Source organism: Schistocerca americana, chromosome 4 (genome assembly GCF_021461395.2).
Source record: "Schistocerca americana isolate TAMUIC-IGC-003095 chromosome 4, iqSchAmer2.1, whole genome shotgun sequence".
In the NCBI taxonomy this organism is placed as follows: domain Eukaryota; kingdom Metazoa; phylum Arthropoda; class Insecta; order Orthoptera; family Acrididae; genus Schistocerca; species Schistocerca americana.
This window is the reverse complement of record NC_060122.1, coordinates 360,994,139-361,015,633: the sequence shown is the minus strand read 5'-3', so window position 1 is coordinate 361,015,633 and position 21,495 is coordinate 360,994,139. Positions and strand designations below refer to the sequence as shown.

At 40.2% G+C, this 21,495-nt stretch overlaps 1 protein-coding gene across 2 annotated transcripts in view; it reads right to left on the bottom strand.

Moving 5' to 3' along the window:
- Nucleotides 1–21,495, bottom strand: part of LOC124613085 (F-actin-monooxygenase Mical) — a 555,995-nt gene that overhangs the window by 10,184 nt on the left and 524,316 nt on the right. The gene's annotated exons all lie outside the window — the stretch shown is intronic.

Genomic DNA, 21,495 nt, shown 5'->3' with positions numbered 1-21,495 from the left:
TGGTACCCATGGCTGTTCCCTTTAATTGTTGGTATGTCTGGCCTTCAAAAGTGAAGAAGTTGTGGGTCAGGATGAAGCTGGCTAAGGTAATGAGGAAAGAGGTTTTAGGTAGGGTGGCAGGTGATCGGCGTGAAAGGAAATGCTCCATCGCAGCGAGGCCCTGGACGTGCGGAATATTTGTGTATAAGGAAGTGGTATCAATGGTTACAAGGATGGTTTGCGGGGGTAACAGATTGGGTAGGGAGCGTTCGAGAAAGTGGTTGGTGTCTTTGATGAAGGATGGGAGACTGCATGTAACAGGTTGAAGGTGTTGATCTACGTAGGCAGAGATACGTTCTGTGGGGGCTTGGTAACCAGCTACAATGGGGCGGCCGGGATGATTGGGTTTGTGAATTTTAGGAAGAAGGTAGGAGGTAGGGGTGCGGGGTGTTGGTGGGGTCAGGAGGTTGATGGAGTCAGGTGAAAGGTTTTGCAGGGGGCCTAAGGTTCTGAGGATTCCTTGAAGCTCCGCCTGGACATCGGGAATGGGATTACCTTGGCAAACTTTGTATGTGGTGTTGTCTGAAAGCTGACGCAGTCCCTCAGCCACATACTCCCGACGATCAAGTACCACGGTCGTGGAACCCTTGTCTGCCGGAAGAATGACGATGGATCGGTCAGCCTTCAGATCACGGATAGCCTTAATCCTACTCCCAACATCAGCACTGCTGAAGCCCAGGCTACTGACAGAATTATAAGCAGTAAGTTCTAGATTGAGCTGATGCTTATCTGCAATTACTCTTACATGCAGAATGAAAGCATTTTATGACAATCAGTAAGCCTTTTGTGTTAGGTCAGCATAATGGATATCCTGTTGGCATTGTGAGTGCTCCTACAGTACTTCAGAAATACCACTGCTTATAGAGGGTGGATCAAAGCTGTGAATTACAAGTGTTGGACAAAAATATCAAACATCACTGGAAATGCATGCTTGACCATAAATGCAGATGCTTGCTGAGCCTACAGGTTGTGATGTTGTATTTGATCGTGAACAGCACATGTGCAGTGTCCTCGGTACAGTGCAAGTGTCAGTTATGGTCGGAACATTGTTCTGTGTATTTGCGAATGCATAATGTTGGGGCTAAGTGAATTCGAATATGGGCAAATCGTTTGTGCTCGTATCGTGGGTGCTTCCATAACCAAGGGAACCAAAGGGCTTGGTGTATCGGGAGGCACCATGTCAAAGATTTATAGAACATACATGGAGAGCAGAAATACATTATCCACTAAGTCACAATGTGAACAAAAGTATGTGCTGAATGATCATGACGGATGGTCGTCGACAAGGATTTTTACCAAAAATATGAGGATGATAGGTGGAAAAGGCACTGTAGAACTGAATACTGCACTTATGAATCCTGTCAGCACCAAAACAATACAAATGGAGCTCCACAAGCAGGGAATTTCAATGCAAGCTGGAATTCCCAAACTACTCATTAGTAATACAGTTGCCCATACAAGGGAAATGTGGCACTGAAGCCATAAAACCTGCACTATGGAGCAATGGAAGAAAGTAATTCGGTTGGAGTTCTTGCTTTGTCCAGGGCTGGTTTTGTGAGCACAAGGACAAATTGTCACATCGTCCCTCACCACTGCACTCACCAGATCTCAGTATTATTTGGTCTTTGTGGTCTCCTTTGGAGATAAGAGTGCATGATCGCCCTCCAGCTCCATCATTGTTACTGGAACTTGTCCTATTTTGCAGTAATACTGGTATTAAGAGTCCCTTGAAAACTATACAGGACCATTTGAGATTACTGGAAACTGCTTTGAATTAATCAGTTTCCTACACCATATTAGGCATGGTAATATATTGTGGTTTTGGTCTTCCCCTATTTTTGTCCAACCCCTGCATCTAAATGATATTACAGTAAATTGTTCTACCTCCGACCAACACCTAATCAATTTTAAGCAGTTATTTTATAAGCTCAACATGTAATAAACATGGGTAGTGTTTTCCAACCAGGTATTCAAATACCTCTACCAAGTGCTGAGCTAATATTGTCTTGAACCAACATCAACCAGTATAAAAGGACTAGCTACCTCCCTGCACCCAAATATTTGAAGGATTTCCTGTTATTTTTGGGTAAGATGAATTACTGTGACAAATTTATACTAAATACTGTGCAAATATTACATCACACCAATTAGTTTTGGAAAAAAGGGTCAAATTTCAGTGCCCACAAATTTTGTCAGGCAACATTCTTGAAGGTATGAAAAATTTGAATTCTGCTCTCTGCTTGGTAATGTTTATGCCTGTCAGACAATTAGTCTTAGCAACAGATGCCTCACAATTCAGAACAGGCACTGTGTGTCATGTGAGTTTCCCAACTATATGGAATAATTGACTAGATGTATGTTTAACACAATAATAGCAGCTGAGATGAACTATAGCCTCAATTTCTAGATGTGGAGGCATTTTGTTGAATGTAATGAGTCCAGGCCTCCTAAACATGCACAAAACTTATTACATAGAGTCTGACATTTCTTCCCCATCTCACACCCTACTAGCCATGGGTACTCTTCCGCATCTACTTTATCGGTCCATTCAAGGGGGGCTATGTGGTTATTAATTGTGTCATCCATCCATTTTCCTGTATGTTGTCTAAATCAACATCATATTTGACCAAGACCCACAATTCACATCAGGTGAATCCTATTTCTTTTGCCACATCTAATCACTGCTCCCTTTAATTCAGCACCAGGCTCAGAAGCAGCATGGTTGTTCAGAATATTCAGATCTCAAATGAAGAAAATAATGAAGATGGCAACCACTCTTCATGTACATACACACACATGTATAGTCATAGCCCAGCAAAACAGCTGCATAGTTGCAGGCTTTGTTACCTTCCCCATATCCTGAACTCAACTTACTGAGCCTAATTCTCATAGTCGCACCTTTACTACAGCATGAAGCTCTAGCCTGGACTTGTACATATGACAGAGAAGATTCAATGGGTCATTATTGGTTATGAGGGCGTCAAATGTTTAATCACAATAAGTTATAGAAGTGGTACTCATAGAACTGTCAGCAACATATGACACTGTCAACCAAAGAAGTTGAATAGAAGGTTGTAGTCAATCACTAATGACTACTGTTTAACAAAGTTTACCCATCGTTTGCTGCAAAGTAGAAGGTTTCTTGTTACTTTGCATTATAGGATGAGCAAATAGAGGACCCTGAAATAGTCTCCCTTCGGGTTAGTGTAGTGGTTCCTCTGCTGCACAATAATTATTTATGCTGATGATATAACAAATGCAGTTCAAGGCAAAACCTTTGAGGAAATAGAGATGAAGCTGATGGCGGTCTTTGAAGATGATTATCACCTAAAATCAAAATCCCAGAAAGATGCAGCTCTACATCTTCCATATGGGAAACCAGGATGAAGTAAATATTATCTGGAGTGGTGAACAACCACTATAATATTCCAAAGCATCTGGGAGGAAAGTTGGATCATAGTCTCACATTCAAATATCATTGCCTAGAAACAAAGCTAACAGTATCTGCCCAGAACATCATCCATCAACTTACTGGCACCATCTGGGGCTCACAGCCAAACATGCTCTGTATATCTGCCCTGGCACTATGCTTCTCTGCAGCAGAATATGCAGCACCAGTTTGGTGAAATTCCACAAATGCCAAACCGGTGGATATGGCATCAAAAGAGACTGCGAGCATTGTGACTAGCTGCCTATGACCAACTCCTGCCACCAAAATTTATCAGATTACGGGTACAACACTATCTGACATCCACAGAAAAATAGTTGCAGAAATGGAGAAAATGAAGCACGAAATTGATTCCAGACACCCTCTGTTAGGATATGAACCCCAAATGCCTAGGTTGGATCAGTGATGATATTCATGCACATATCAATAGCTCCATCAGCACCTGGATCTCCCCAAACAGAACTATGCAAAATAAATTAACTAGAAGGGTATGGGAGAACATAAAAAAAGAAACTTGCTGTGGGATTTCACCTAGCTTATGTGAGAGGAAGGCACAAAAACCAGTTGAGGACGGGAGTGTCACGGTGCAAGGCAAACCTCAGGAAGTGGGTCCTCATGGCTGAAGATGAGTCCCGTGAGTGTGGTGGGAGCGCCATCATCTCAGAGCCCCAGTAAACAACCCAGACCCCACTGCAGCCACCAACAACTCCCCACCACCTCCTGAGTTTCCACACACTACCCGCCTCTGTTCTGGCAAGGCATGGGTCAATCAGTGTCTGCTTCACAGGCCAACCATTCTATGACCAATACAGCTGGTGGATGAAAAATACTGAAACGAGTTTTTTTCAGAAAAACAGAAAGATTGGTACGAAAATGAATCAAATATAAACGGGATTTTTGTTTCTAAGCATCAACTGATGATAGTACAGGATCTGAATGTCTAGTATTATTGGATGGGGCCATTAGGAATGGGGAGAGCTGGGCATTACATACTTTGAACACCTTCGTCAGTAATGCTCACAGTGTCACAGCAACAGGTGCACACGTCCACTGTGCAATGTATGATAAAATTTCTTGCTCGTGAAGGAGTTTGGGCAAGAGAGATTTTCCAGAGATTGACTGCACAGTTTGGTGAACAAACGTTATCAAGGGCACATGTGTTTGCGTGGCGTAAAGATTTCAAGGAAGTCCAAGAACATGTGGAAAACCAACAACATGATCGCTGTCATCCAACCGGCATTACTGATGAAAACGTTAATGCAGTCAGATTAAGTTATGGGAACTGCCAAGTGATCATCACAAATGACCTACAGTTCTGTAAAGTGTGTTCCTGATGGGTCCCTCACTTTTTGATTGAAAATCAGAAGTTGAGACGTTTGAAGGTCTGTCAGAGGCTTACAGAAAAGTCTGCAAAATAAAGTAATGCGGGTCCACTACTACACTCTTAAATCCAAACAAGCCAGCAAGGAATGGCAGAGAAAGGGGTGGGGACCCAGTTAAAGTCAGCTGGCAAGGTCCTTTCAACTGTTATTTTGGAGTGGCGAGGCATTTTGCTCAGTGATAGCATGAGCAATGCACAATTGGTGCGATCTGATGAAGAAGGTGTGGGGTGCAGACCAACTACTCAGGGATTTCCATTTATTTGGATTGCTTAAAGAAGCTTTTGCAGGGCACTGTTTTGTAGATGATGAGGGCGTGGAGGAGTTCATGTGGAATTGGTTCCTGACGTAACCAGCTTCTATCTAGGCTGCTGCGATAAAACACCTTCCTTCTCACTGGGAAAAGTGTATTTCTAAAGTGGCAACCTGTGTGGCAAAATAAACTGTAACTGCTTTTCATTTTTCAACAAAAGATTAAAAAATAAAATCCTGTTTATATTTAATTCACCCTTGTAAAAGTCAATCTTCGGGAAGATCAGTTTCAGTTCCAGAGAACACATTAAGCAATATTGACATTACACATTATCTTACAAGAAGAGGTTGCCAGGGGTGGGACTGACTTTTTGAAACCATTTATATGGTTGGGTTGCGTTGTTTTGGGGGAAGAGACCAAACTGCGAGGTCATCGGTCCCATCGGTTTAGGGAAGGAAGTCGGCCGTGCCCTTTGAAAGGAACCATCCCGGCATTTGCCTGGAGCGATTTAGGGAAATCACGGAAAACCTAAATCAGGATGGCTGGATGCGGGATTGAACCGTCGTCCTCCCGAATGCGAGTCCAGTGTGCTAACCACTGCGCCACCTCGCTCGGTAAACCATTTATATGGTTGTGTAGGTTAGGGGCCCAGGTATCACACACTGCAGCCATTCACCCTGCTGGGCCCCCAGTTTATGAGCTACCGAAGAAAAACATAATTTGGAATTTCAAGTGATGGCCTAGAGCTTTAAAAATTATAGCAATTCTGTGACTGGTGGCACAGCATAATGATACGTAGATTTCTCACATGCAGAAGGCTGAGGGTTTAAATCCCATCAGGTGCTCTGAAACTGTAATTTTTAAATCTTTTTCAAAATGACTGTGATATTTATTTTTATTCAATTAATTGGTTAAAATATTTTATTTCTAAATCTTATTCACACATTTTTAATAATTTTATTATTTTTATGATTTGCTTTCACTTGTTCTTGCGTAAACTATTTTTCTTGTATTGATGTCACTCTGTGACCAATACATTGCATCTCTTTTTTACGGCCATCTGATTCCTTTCAGTCTAGTTAGAACAAATAGTGACCTTGAGGGTTGACTTTTCAAATGTTTTGGATTCTGTGGATTTTCTGCCGTTTGACTCTTCCCTGGAGGCTTCACCCCTACCACTTCTGCAACAGCCACAGGTGCATATGGACACGTTGGAACAGTTGTTGGTTACTTTGACATGGGCTCAGCTGTCGGTTGTTCACCTGCTGCTGTTGTCCCCCATGACGAATCCGCAGAAGACTGGGACACTGATGAGAAATGGCTTTGTCCACATTTTATGGCATTTTGCGTGGTTGAAGCAGATATCTATAAGGCTCTTTTTATCATGGATACCCACTCATATGTATCACTTACTGGTCAGTTAGAGGGTTTTTTTTTTTTTTTTTTGAGACAGTATGTGTAATCTGTTGTTCTCCTATCACTACAAGTGTACAATGTGGTTGCAGTGCATGTTGAATTGTACCAGTGTCACAAACAGCTCCAGCATTCCTATTGAGCTTGGGTGGCCGAGTCTCGCTGCCTCAGTCGTGAGTGTCGATTCGTCATGGCTAGATCTCAGGAGTATCACGTGATCACCACGGTCAAGGACACTATCATTCATTCAGCCCCTAGTAAGAAGGTGCGTCAATGTACCCTTCAGTTTGAGGACCTTATGTTAAAGGAGGTTTCGAACACTGCACAGCTGTTTGAGTCCTTGTGAGCTGTGGGCCGCTGATGAGATGCTTGGAGTGAGTGATGAACGTGCAGCCTCAGCATATGGAACAGTGAATGCCACTTCCTTTGTACCCCTCTTGCTACTTACAAAACGAGGGGCTGGCCTTCCCCCTTGTAGTGGGCCTCTTGCCATAAACGTAAAAAATAAAGGTTACATAGCAGTGGTATTCCAGTCTCTACCAACTAAGTAACCTATGTACTGTGTTTACTGTCCTACAGGCTACTGGCCTCAAATGTAATCTTGCTAAATCTCACTTTTTCCAACCTTCCCTTGCTTATTTGGGTCATAAAATTTCCTAGCAGGGTGTGCGTCACATGGTGTGCAACATGTTGTTGTTGTGGTCTTCAGTCCTGAGACTGGTTTGATGCAGCTCTCCATGCTACTCTATCCTGTGCAAGCTTCTTCATCTCACAGTACCTACTGCAACCTACATCCTTCTGAATCTGCTTAGTGTATTCATCTCTTGGTCTCCCTCTACGATTTTTACCCTCCACGCTGCCCTCCAATGCTAAATTTGTGATCCCTTGATGCCTCAAAACATGTCCTACCAACCGATCCCTTCTTCTAGTCAAGTTGGGCCACAAACTTCTCTTCTCCCCAATCCTATTCAATACCTCCTCATTAGTTACGTGATCTACCCACCTTATCTTCAGCATTCTTCTGTAGCACCACATTTTGAAAGCTTCTATTCTCTTCTTGTCCAAACTGGCCCATGTTTCACTTCCATACATGGCTACACTCCACACAAATACTTTCAGAAACGACATCCTGACACTTAAATCTATACTCGATGTTAACAAATTTCTCTTCTTCAGAAACGATTTCCTTGCCATTGCCAGTCTACATTTTATATTCTCTCTACTTCGACCATCATCAGTTATTTTACTCCCTAAATAGCAAAACTCCTTTACTACTTTAAGTGTCTCATTTCCTAATCTAATTCCCTCAGCATCACCCAATTTAATTTGACTACATTCCATTATCCTCGTTTTGCTTTTGTTGATGTTCATCTCATACCCTCCTTTCAAGACACTGCCCATTCCGTTCAACTGCTCTTCCAAGTCCTTTGCTGTCTCTGACAGAATTACAATGTCATCGGCAAACCTCAAAGTTTTTACTTCTTCTCCATGAATTTTAATACCTACTCCGAATTTATCTTTTGTTTCCTTTACTGCTTGCTCAATATACAGATTGAATAACATCGGGGACAGGCTACAACCCTGTCTCACTCCTTTCCCAACCACTGCTTCCCTTTCATGCCCCTCGACTCTTATAACTGCCATCTGGTTTCTGTACAAATTGTAAATAGCCTTTCGGTCCCTGTATTTTACCCCTGCCATCTTCAGAATTTGAAAGAGAGTATTCCAGTTAACGTTGTCAAAAGCTTTCTCTAAGTCTACAAAAGCTAAAAACGTAGGTTTGCCTTTTCTTAATCTTTCTTCTAAGATAAGTCGTAAGGTTAGTATTGCCTCACGTGTTCCAACATTTCTACGGAATCCAAACTGATCCTCCCTGAGGTCCAATTCTACCAGTTTTTCCATTCGTCTGTAAAGAATTAGCGTTAGTATTTTGCAGCTGTGACTTATTAAACTGATAGTTCGGTAATTTTCACATCTGTCAACACCTGCTTTCTTTGGGATTGGAATTATTATATTCTTCTTGAAGTCTGTGGGTATTTCGCCTGTCTCATACATCTTGCGCACCAGATGGTAGAGTTTTGACATGACTGGCTCTCCCAAGGCCATCAGTAGTTCTAATGGAATGTTGTCTACTCCCGGGGCCTTGTTTCGACTCAGGTCTTTCAGTGCTCTGTCAAACTCTTCACGCAGTGTCTTATCTCCCGTTTCATCTTCATCTACATCCTCTTCCATTTCCATAATATTGTCCTCAAGTACATCGCCCTTGTATAAACCCTCCATATACTCCTTCCACCTTTCTGCTTTCCCTTCTTTGCTTATAACTGGGTTGCCATCTGAGCTCTTGATATTCATACAAGTGGTTCTCTTCTCTCCAAAGGTCTCTTTAATTTTCCTGTAGGCAGTATCTATCTTACCCCTAGTGAGACAAGCCTCTACATCCTTACATTTGTACTCTAGCCATCCCTGCTTAGCCATTTTGCACTTCCTGTCAATCTCATTTTTGAGACGTTTGTATTCCTTTTTGCCTGCTTCATTTACTGCATTTTTATATTTTCTCCTTTCATCAATTAAATTCAATATTTCTTCTGTTACCCAAGGATTTCTATTAGCCCTCGTCTTTTTACCTACTTGATCCTCTGCTGCCTTCACTACTTCATCCCTCAGAGCTACCCATTCTTCTTCTACTGTATTTCTTTCCCCCATTCCTGTCAATTGTTCCCTTATGCTCTCCCTGAAACTCTCTACAACCACTGGTTCTTTCAGTTTAGCCAGGTCCCATCTCCTTAAATTCCCGCCTTTTTGCAGTTTCTTCAGTTTCAATCTGCAGTTCATAACCACTAGATTGTGGTCAGAATCCACATCTGCCCCTGGAAATGTCTTACAATTTAAAACCTGGTTCCTAAATCTCTGTCTTACCATTATGTAATCTATCTGATACCTTTTAGTATGTCCAGGATTCTTCCAGGTATACAACCTTCTTTCATGATTCTTGAACCAAGTGTTAGCTATGATTAAGTTATGCTCTGTGCAAAATTCTACAAGGCGGCTTCCTCTTTCATTTCTTCCCCCCAATCCATATTCACCTACTATATTTCCTTCTCTCCCTTTTCCTACTGACGAATTCCAGTCACCCATGACTATTAAATTTTCGTCTCCCTTCACTACCTGAATAATTTCTTTTATCTCGTCATACATTTCATCAATTTCTTCATCATCTGCAGAGCTAGTTGGCATATAAACTTGTACTACTGTAGTAGGCATGGGCCTTGTGTCTATCTTGGCCACAATAATGCGTTCACTATGCTGTTTGTAGTAGCTAACCCGCACTCCTATTTTTTTATTCATTATTAAACCTACTCCTGCATTACCCCTATTTGATTTTGTATTTATAACCCTGTAATCACCTGACCAAAAGTCTTGTTCCTCCTGCCACCGAACTTCACTAATTCCCACTATATCTAACTTTAACCTATCCATTTCCCTTTTTAAATTTTCTAACCTACCTGCCCGATTAAGGGATCTGACATTCCACGCTCCGATCCGTAGAATGCCAGTTTTCTTTCTCCTGATAACGACGTCCTCTTGAGTAGTCCCCGCCCGGAGATCCAAATGGGGGACTATTTTACCTCCGGAATATTTTACCCAAGAGGACGCCATCATCATTTAATCATACAGTAAAGCTGCATGTCCTCGGGAAAAATTACGGCTGTAGTTTCCCCTTGCTTTCAGCCGTTCGCAGTACCAGCACAGCAAGGCCGTTTTGGTTAATGTTACAAGGCCAGATCAGTCAATCATCCAGACTGTTGCCCCTGCAACTACTGAAAAGGCTGCTGCCCCTCTTCAGGAACCACATGATTGTCTGGCCTCTCAACAGATACCCCTCCGTTGTGGTTGCACCTACGGTACGGCCATCTGTATCGCTGAGGCACGCAAGCCTCCCCACCAACGGCAAGGTCCATGGTTCATGGGGGGGGGGGTGCAACATATTGCCACAATTATGGCTTTGCCCTGTCCATCTAATGAGAACTTCTGGCTTTCCTTGGCAAAATTGTGTACTATCACAAGTTTATTCCCATAGTGGCTACTATGGCCCACCCCTTGCATCTGTTGCTTCATAAAATGTTCCATCTATTTGGTCTACTGCCTGTGAGCATGATTTTGTGCAGCTTAAGGATAGTCTTCATTCCCTGCGATGTCTGCCAACATTTCAAGCTGGCAGGTGTCTGGTCCTGGCTATGGAATGTCCCACTATAGGGTTGGTGCAGTCCTGGCCCATCACCATTCTGAACAGCCCACTGCCTTTGTGTGTGTGTGTGTGTGTGTGTGTGTGTGTGTGTGTGTGTGTGTGAGTGTGAGTGTGTGTGTGCGCGCGCGCGCGCGCGGGCGGGCGGGTGGGTGGGGGGTGGGGGTTGGGATTGCGACTCAGCTCAGCAACTTAATTTTCAAGTGGATAAATAAGCTCTTTGTATTGCCTATGCCTTAAAAAAAATTTCATGTGTTCTTGTGTGGTGGAAAATTTCCATTTCATTACCGATCAAAAGCCCTTGGTTTCCCTGATTAGCCCATCAGCATCCTTACTGGACAAAGCCATTCATTGCCCTCAGTGTTGGGCTTTGTTCTTGTCCTGGAACAATTACGAGATAAATTTTCATCCCATATCACAATGCGCAAATCCCTGTGCTCTGTCCTGGCTCCCCATGGGCCACGATCTTTCATTTGACCAGGAGGAATTGCTTTGTTTTCAACAACTGGACAAGCAGGTAAGGTGCATGATTGATGGCTTTCCCATCACCAGTTCTCGCAGTGCCTCTGCTGTGGTGGTGGATCCAGTGGGGTTGTATGCACGATACAACATGGGAGACCAGATGTCTGCCAGACTGGGCATCAGACTTGCTCCAGAGTTTTTATGCACTGTGCCATTGCCTCTCCCTCTTGAATGGTGTTATTCTCCTGTTGATGGAATGATTTACTTCCCATATCATGATTCCTGTAGCTGTGCAGCTCTTATTACATCAGGGTCACTGGGAGATCTCTTGCACAAAACTGTGGGCTTGCCACCATATGTTTTGGCCAGGCATCGATCGGAAGGTGGAACACATTGTCATGGCCTGTCGCAAGTGTTCGGGTAAGCTGGTGGCACCATGCATGACTTTCCCCCATGGTCAGCACCTATACAGCCTTGGGAAAGAATCCACAGTGATTTTGCTGGTTCTTTTTTAAACACTTTCTGGTTATCAACAATTGGTGCTTTTTCTAATTTTTGTTTCATCATTTCCTATCTGTCAATGACAGCAGAAGCAACAGCCAAGACCTGCTGGAGGTATTCTCCACGGAAGGCTTGCCTTGCACCCTGGTTCTGGACAATGGTCCTCAGTTTGTGGCACAATCTTCAAAGAGTTGTGTAAATGCAACGGCATTTGCCACTTCATAGTGCCTCCCTTCTAACCACAGTCGAATTACAAGGTGGGATGCCTTGTCCGAATGTTTAAGACACACAGACGCGTAAGCACATAGAAGATTTCCAGGCCGAGGGACCTCTCACAATCTCTGCATGACCGTCAACTGTGGACACTGCTCAACCTCTTGCTGCCATTCAGCAGTCCCCCCTGGTGCCTGTTTCATCGATGATTGCATCCAGCACACCAGTCGGGGTCATGAGATTTGGATGGCACCCTCACTGGATTCTGTCAATTCCTCATAGCCAGCATGGTCACTGGGTCTTCACGGTTCACACCATAGACAAACTTGTGCCTTCCCACTGGCCGGTGCCTCATTCTCCGTCACTCCTGGCCACTCCAGGGGTCAAGCAGACCTGATCATGACCACTTACCTCAGCATTCAGGGCCTCATTACCACTGATGGCAGGTTTGCTTCCTACAGTTGGTGCCAGTGCCTCCAATTCTGCTGAGGAGGTGCCACTGTCAATGGGGACAGAAGATGGGTCTCCATCATCACAGGCTCTCCACACCAGTCTGCCCTCTTTGCTGCTCATGTCAGTGCCCGTCGTCTGACATCCAGGTGCCTCACGCTCCGTCGTCAGTCCTGTCCACTGATCACCCCATGGTCTGTGGGCAGCATGGCTGCCATTCTAGTTTGTCTATATGCACTGATCCAGGCAAATCAGAAACTTCTCGCACCTTTAGCTGCGGCGAACACCGTCAGGGATGACACGGGTGCTTCTTCAGTCACAGCATTGTATATGGCAATGTCTGATCTTTTCCCCCCGCAAGGAAGGAGGAGTGTAGTAATCAACTGGTTACTACACCAACCACCCACAGCAGACACAAATCAGGCCACTATGACAAGCATAATGCATGCTGACTTTCAAATGGCACACTTGCAACTAAGCAAGGAGGTCATCAGGGCAGCCTGGTCACTTACCACAGTCACCAGGTCTGCCGTGCATCCGCAGCACTACACCGGGTACACCTAATACGTATAGTGCCTTTATAAGGGCATGAATAGCATCAGTTGTTAAGGGTGTTTGAGATGTGTGAACTACACTCATTGTCCTCTTGTTAACATCAATCCGTGATCCAATAATTTGTATCTCTTTTATGGTCATATGTTTCCTTGTGTTCCTAATTAGAACACTAACTGGTTCACCTATTACAGAGCGCACATCACCAAAACAACAAAATATAAATTCCAAAACTGACAAGCTTGGAGTTTCCATACACAGAATCAACAACTAACATAATTTTGGAATTTTCAGGAAACCTACAGCCACAAGTACAACCATTCATATCAACTCCAACCACCCACAAGCAAGCAAACTCTCAAGTTTCATACACGTGCTACACAGACTCAACAGAACTCCACTGGACAAACTCATCTACACACAGGAACTAAATACAATACACCAAATACCCACAGAGAATGGGTACAACACACAAATGATAAACAAACTGAAAAACAAAATTAAAAAAACAAATTAAAAGAGAACAAAATCAACAACAAATCAGCAGCCACAACAGAGAACCAAGAACACAAGCTGCAGACAAACACAGGATACTGGGAACACCCAACAAAGAGTACAGCATAGCACACACTAACATACAGCAACAAAAACGTACACAGGGTGGGAAACATACTGAAGAAACAAGGGCTACAAATATCATTCCACACAAACAACAGTACAGAAGAATCTAAGATCTAAGAACACCTCTGCAGACAAATTCTCCAAAGCTGGAATATATCAGTTAACCTGCAGCTCATGCCAGTCGGTCTACATAGGCCAAACATACAGAAATTTCAAAATGACGTACTCCAAACACCTCAGAGCCCTAAGAAGTGATAGTACACACTGCACTTTTGCGGACCATCTAATTCAAGAAAACCACCACCCAAAAAAACATGGAGACTGATCTTAAGATCCTCAGAGAAAGCAACAGTCTCTATCAAAAACTCACAACAGAGGAGAACTAACACACACACACACACACACACACACACACACACACACACACACACACACACACACACACACACATATATATATTCAAAATCAGCACCATAACACACATAAGACCAACGATGAACAAGTGAGCAACGACAATAACATGACACATCTCACTGAGTGTATTGCCAGAAGTGTCTGCTCACATCACATTTCGCTACATTTTGTATAAGTGCATGTGAGGTGAAGTAGTGAGTGGAAATTTATGAAGAACTGAGTGAAAGCAATGCACTAAATAGTGGCTGATTGAGACACCGACCAGGGACAGGAAACATGGCAGAAAATGTAAGTACGAAACGTACATAACATCTAACCTCAAAACAGCTCTCTACAAATACGCAATAATTTTTCTTCGTGTCTAGTTTGAAAATGACAAGCTGTGAAAGAAATGACAAAAATGAGCACTAAAATTGATGTTTAATAATACAGTTCACGTAGTGATGTAATTTTAAGGTGAGTGTCCAAACAAAACAAAACAAATTGCAAATATTGTATTACTTAGGTCTACGGTAGTTAAATTATTACAAATGTGATATTATACTTTATAGAAAATAAAAATTTAACCCACAGAAGATGACTCATTGGTATCAAAACATGTCTGGGGGAATATAAAAATAAAGTAATTGTGTTTGCATAGGGCCGATTCCCAAAATAACCCAGTTTTTAAATCGCAAACACGGAAAAACGAGAAGAGGAGCTTCAAAAAACCTTAGTAAAATGAGTAAATATTTCTAGTTTCTTGCTTGAAATGCAGGAAAAAATAAAGAAAGAAAATTATGAAGTGGGGTACAAGGCTGAAATAATACCCTCATTATCTTACATAAACAGTTTCAGAATCTATGTAATAACTTTTTGTTTTTAAATTGTGTTGTTGTTAATGTTAGCAATAGTCTCCTAATTACATTTATCACAACTATAATAAAATCAGCATTGTGATGTAGTGTTACAACAATAGGGAAAAATACTTGATGGAATATTGAACAAACTCAGAAGAATCTAGAACACTGTAACTTTCCTAATTGATGCTACAGTGAGAAGTAAACATTGAGTTGGGGCAAAGGTGACAGAAAGAAAAGATGACTATTCACAGAGAAAAACAAAATTGTCAATAAAAGACAGAATTCCCAAATGATATGCAGAGCATCTTTGATGCTTCAGATTTCTGCAGTTAGCAGCTGGGCCATAAACTAGTTTCTCAATACCATCAGTGACTTTTTATGTTCCAAAAACATGTGAATAAGACTGAACAATATCCCTTCCATATTTTAGATCTTCTGTCAATTGTTTCCTTAGTGCCCCATGTTAGTGTGAAGAGAATGAGTTTCTTTATTATTCATATAACTACCCATACATATTATTTGTAATTTAAGGAAATATCATATAGAGGAGAGATAAATTTTAAGTGAAGACAACAGGGTGTATTGTATGGGCACTCTTTCCACTGAAAATCAAGAAACCAACAGAACTTAATTTTTATTTATGGAACAGAGAAATTAGAAATAAACTGTACACATATAAAAAGGGGACACTACTGTTGATCTTGAACTGAACTTCTGTGATTCATTACTGCACATCTGAATGTGTAAAAATATAGGTATATGCCTAGTATATAGGCATTTTTCCACCAAAACTGCTGTTTTTTCCCATTTTGGTGTTGATGTTGACTACTCAATGGTCACAGATAGCCTCAACAAAAGTTAATGAATTCCAGCTATGTTTGTCAATAATAATAATAATAATAATAATAATAATAATAATAATAATAATAATTAGAAGAAGAAGAACAGGTACAAATAAAAAAGTCAGTTATGCATAATATTAGATAAATTTTATACCAGCTGAACCTGCTATAAAAATTTTGCACTTGATGTTAGTATACATAACATGTCAAAGAATCATGTACAGCTTCTATCAAGTTCAATGGAAATTACTGCCTTTACACAATTAACAGGTTGCACAGGTTCTTATTTCATATACAAAAATTAGCTGCATCAAAAAACAGTAGTACATAACTTACAGGTATACAATAACTATGAGTTTAAAGAGAAAGATCCACACTCCAATTGCAAGTGCAAGAAGGCTGCTAACTATTCACTGGAACCACTCAAGTCTATTTCACAAAGCGTAATGTCAAAGCAGTCGTACTGTGTAAGATCACCTGCAAGTAGTCTCACTGCAAAATGTCCATTTCCAGCACAGATGTTTGTAAGAACTGAAATTTTTTTCAGCATATAGAAACAATCTTCCCTAAGTGCATCAATTAAAAAAAATAATGCTTTCTCTGCTTCACTGTGATGATATCTGCAGTAATTAAAGGTACTTTGAAATTAGGTTACAGCCAAGCATGTCACTAGCACAACTGCGCTTGTGGCGGGCCCCCACCTTCTAAGCTGTGGCAGGAGACATTGACAGAAATCCTGTTTGGCCACAGCAGGTAGCACTCATTCAGAAAACTGCGCAAGAGAAATAGCATTAATGATATCACACGGAAACATGCAAAGCTCTTAGCAGGGAAGCAACCTAACAATCAATGGAGTCCACTCAGGGGTCATGCTAGCCCGCAAGTAGGCTTACAGTGAATCTTAATCTATGTGAGACAGGCTTCAATGCATTCTGAGATGAGCAAGCTACATACACTGGTTCATCACATTTAGAAGAACTAACAGTATGCTGGGAGACAGGATTAAAATTATCCATTGTAGAGTGAATATATTTCACTATTCTATCAAAAGACAATAATTTTACATTAGCTCTGGCTAAATACACCAATACACTTTTTTCCACTTTAGTTTCGACAATTTCATTTCTACCTTTACTGCTGCTCCCTCTCAGCAATTTCACTGTATCTCTTATGACATTTCTTTTGGTTGTAATCTTTCTTCCAATTAATTTATTAATCATTATATTGTTTGTACAATCAGTTCCTAGACTGCCTGTGTCTTGCCTCAACATTGTGTCACACTGTCTCCTGCCATTATCATCATTTGGTAAGCTTTCACTTTTAATTTGTCTCAACTGAGGAAATATTATACAGTGATTGCTCCAAATCTTTGATTTATGAATGGTCCATCACTTTTTCATAGGTGTCATTATCTACAGTTTCATCTCTCTATTACGTGTATCCACTGTAAACTACCATATATATATATACACACTCACATTATCATAAGAACGATTTTCTGCATAGGGACTGTTACATCTCCAAAATAAAACAGAAAATATGCTGGATTTTGTTCCTGCTGTATTTTAAATTCGGTTTTTTATAGGCTGTTTTATTTATGAGACATTTTGTAAAAATGGTTTTTTATGATATAATTTGTATTTCAGACATTTATACCATGAAACACTCTTAGTCTACACCTCACGAATGTACAAAATCCAACAAGGCTGGATTTTTAGAATGTTGCCAAAATTACTACATTACAAAAGCAATCTTTTTTCATATGTGCCTCCCCTTTCCAGTTTCCACAACAGCAAATAATTCAACCCACACCTAAGTATTACAATTACTGTATTATGCTCAATCACCACGTCTCTAATTCGATTTATCCCAGCATGATTTATAACAAAATAATCCATGGGTGTATTGTTCGCTCATAGTGTTCAAAGGGCAGCAACTGGCAGTACACCTATGGATTACTTTAACATTTTGAATTGTGTAGCCACATTAATATGCATTTGACCTTCATCTTGATGTCACATCAATTTCTTCGATGAAGAGTCCAACAGTGCCACCTGACACACAAAACTGCTTTCTTATTAGATAACGCTTGCTTTATTCTATCAGCTTAAGGTTATGATTAGTATCAGTAATTACACTGAACTCCTTTGTATCGATTTGGGTTCATGGTATATTTGGACTTACGATATTTTATTGTTATTGCTGTACAATTCTTTAATGATGACCAGAGGCAAAAATGTGTAAGAAGTGATTCAATAATACACATCCATCCTGAGAATTGAGAACCTCAACAGTTTTTTCCTATTATCAATATCGATACTGGTAAGATATTGGTCCCGGGAATTCCAAGACCTTACCAAAATCTCTATAGTAGTTTCTCAGTGTCCTCCAATACATACCGTTGGGTGGCATGCGGAGTATAAATGTAGATGTAGATGTAGACCCAACATAAAGAAAGAAGTGAGCAGGTGACTTCAGATTATATGTGTAGAGAGAAGATTTAATAAAACATTATTGGTTAAAAACAGTCTTGGTTGCAATAATAATAATAATAATAATAATAATAATAATTATTATTATTATTATTATTTCTTTCTTGTCTCAGACGTTATGTCTGGTTAAAAATGGAAGGTGACGTGGACCTTGATCAAGTGTGACTTCCTTTTAACTGTACGGTATATGTTACATTGCATTTAGGAACTTTCGGGTAATTGAACAAGTGTCAATAATTACAGATTTCTGTAGTTGTATATATAAGTTTGGATGTAGCTGTATTGCATTGATGTACTGGTGGATATTGTGTGGTATGACTCCTGTAGTTGATAGTATAATTGGTATAATGTCAACTTTATCCTGATGCCACATGTCCTTGACTTCCTCAGCCAGTTGGATGTATTTTTCAATTTTTTCTCCTGTTTTCTTTTGTATATTTGTTGTATTGGGTATGGATATTTCGATTAGTTGTGTTAATTTCTTCTTTTTATTGGTGAGTATGATGTCAGGTTTGTTATGTGGTGTTGTTTTATCTGTTACAATGGTTCTGTTCCAGTATAATTTGTATTCATCGTTCTCCAGTATATTTTGTGGTGCATACTTGTATGTGGAAACATGTTGTTTTATAAGTTTATGTTGTAACGCAAGCTGTTGATGTATTATTTTTGCTACATTGTCATGTCTTCTGGGGTATTCTGTATTTGCTAGTATTGTACATCCGCTTGTGATGTGATCTACTGTTTCTATTTGTTGTTTGCAAAGTCTGCGTTTATCTGCTGTGGTATTGGGATCTTTAATAATATGCTTGCTGTAATATCTGGTGTTTATTGTTTGATCCAGTATTGCAATCATGAATCCTTCTGTCTCACTGTATATATTGCCTTTTCTTAGCCATGTGTTAGATGCGTCTTGATCGATGTGTGGCTGTGTTAGATGATACGGGTGCTTGCCATGTAGTGTTTTCTTTTTCCAGTTTACTTTCTTCATATTATTATTATTATTATTATTTTGCAACCGAGACTGTTTTTAACCAATACTGTTAAGCACTGGTTTGCTGTATGCCACAGATGGATTGGAAGAATTTCTTAATAAAACATTTTTATTTACTTACTAAAACATGATTACAACTTACATTTTATATTTGCATGCAGTAAAGTTCGTCTATTACACTTTTTTACCGATGACGAGTGCAATGTATGAGCAAACGGTAAAAGATATTTTTATGCAAAATAATTACAATTTAAGATGTTTCATATTTTTTTACTTCACTTGTACTGTAAAACCTTGCTTCTGGTTGAATTTTATGATTGTAGGTCAACAGGAAGTACTCTATAGGTTTTGATGAATGAGTTTGTGGGTAAGCAGAACACGTGGCATAAACAGCCGAATCTTTTATTGCACTGACTTGGAAGATAGAACTTTTTACACCACCAAGGGACCATACACCTTAGTATGTGGCATGAATTTGAACTTGACATTCCAAACTGTTCTAGAGAAAATTAACAGGCAGATAGACGAACAGACTCATGGATAAAAAATAACAAAAAATGTTTTTTTCGTGTTATATTATTATAAATTAACAATTTTCAGATTTCTTCCTTTACATGTACTATGAAACCTTGCTTGTTGCCAAAATTTCAGGATTCCGGATCAACGGGAAGCATCCTATATGTTTTGATGAGTGCATTTTCGAGTATCAAAGTACGTGACGTAAATGGCTGTATATTTTGATTGAAATGACTTAAAAGGTTAAAATATTTACACCTTGAAGGGATCACGGATCTTAATACTTGACATAAATTTGAACTTAGCACATATACCTGTTCCTGAAAAAAAAAAAAAGAGTTTTTAACAGTCAGACAGACACAGAAGCTTCCAAACAAACAACAAAGTGATTGTATAACAGTTCCGTTTTTACAGATTGTGGCATGGAGCCCTAAAAAGTGTAATATTCCACAATGGCTTACATTCATTAGTAGAAAAAAGAAATAGGCAAAAGGGTCAAAAAGTTATATCTCTCATCTTTTCACACATCATGAAGTGTCTTGTCTGGATCTGGATCTAAAAAGGTATAGTACAACCAGTTGTTCTCATGAACACCAAAGGTCGAAGAATTAAAAATACTTAAATTTTACCAAGTTGTTCTTTCATAAAATGCACCAAGACAACAACCTGAATAACCATAACATATTCTTTTTTCTTTCTCTGAGTCTACATTTGGTTTCATATTATTTGGTGCAGTTCACTTTAAAGTTGAATCTGATCTTATCTCCCCTCTCAGTCCCATTCCTCAGAGACCAAGAAAATACTTGAACTCAACTCTGTCGGAACAGGCCTCAGAAGTCCCAACGGTACTGACCAACTGCCTTGTCATCCTAGCCTACAGGCATAACTGGATGCAGATATGGAGGGGCATGTGGTCAGCACATGGCTCTTCCGGCCCTTGTCAGTTTTCGTGGCCAGACCCACTACTTCTCAGTCAAGTAGCTCCTCAGTTTGCCTCACAAGGGCCGAGTGCACTCCCTTGCCAAAAGCGATTGGCAGACCGAACAGTCACACATCCGAGTGCTAGCCAAGCCTGACAGAGCTTAACTTCAGTGATCTGACGGGAACTGGTGTTACCACTGTGGCATGGCTGTTAAGAAAATATCCAAGCAGCACAAATACAGACAAGAAAAATATTTAATAAGGGGAGAGAGAGAGAGAGAGAGAGAGAGAGAGAGAGAGAGAGAGAGAGAGAGAGAGAGTGATTTTTCCTGTAGATAATAGTTGCTGCTATTTAAAATAATAAATCAAGTAGTCACAACAGGAGAAGATATTTATGAGTTGATAACATGCAAGTGCAGAAAGGTTGGTTCCAAAAACCATAACATATTATCATGACAAAAAATAATCCTCTTTTATTAGCAATATACACTACATAAACATTTATAATGTCTCTGCATAGCATAGAATATGATTGTAATAATTCCATGTAACCTCAATAAATAATAATAATAATAATAATAATAATTCTTTTTACCAAGTTACATACAACATTTTGTTGCATTTATGGATGGGAATTTAAAGCTATGCACTACAAAAATCTCCAGGCAACAAGAAGAAAATTGTGTAAGTAGTGTCAGCAATGTACACTAGCTTCAAACAAATGCTTATAAATACTAAAAATAGTATAAGCTAATTTCAATAACTGATGCATGAACAAAGCACACAAGGAAAATTGCACAATTCATTTTTAATGGGCAATTAATTACATTACTATTATAAATCTAAGTGACTAGTACATTCAAAATTTTTCAGTCTTTACAACTCACAAAGGAAGACTACTGA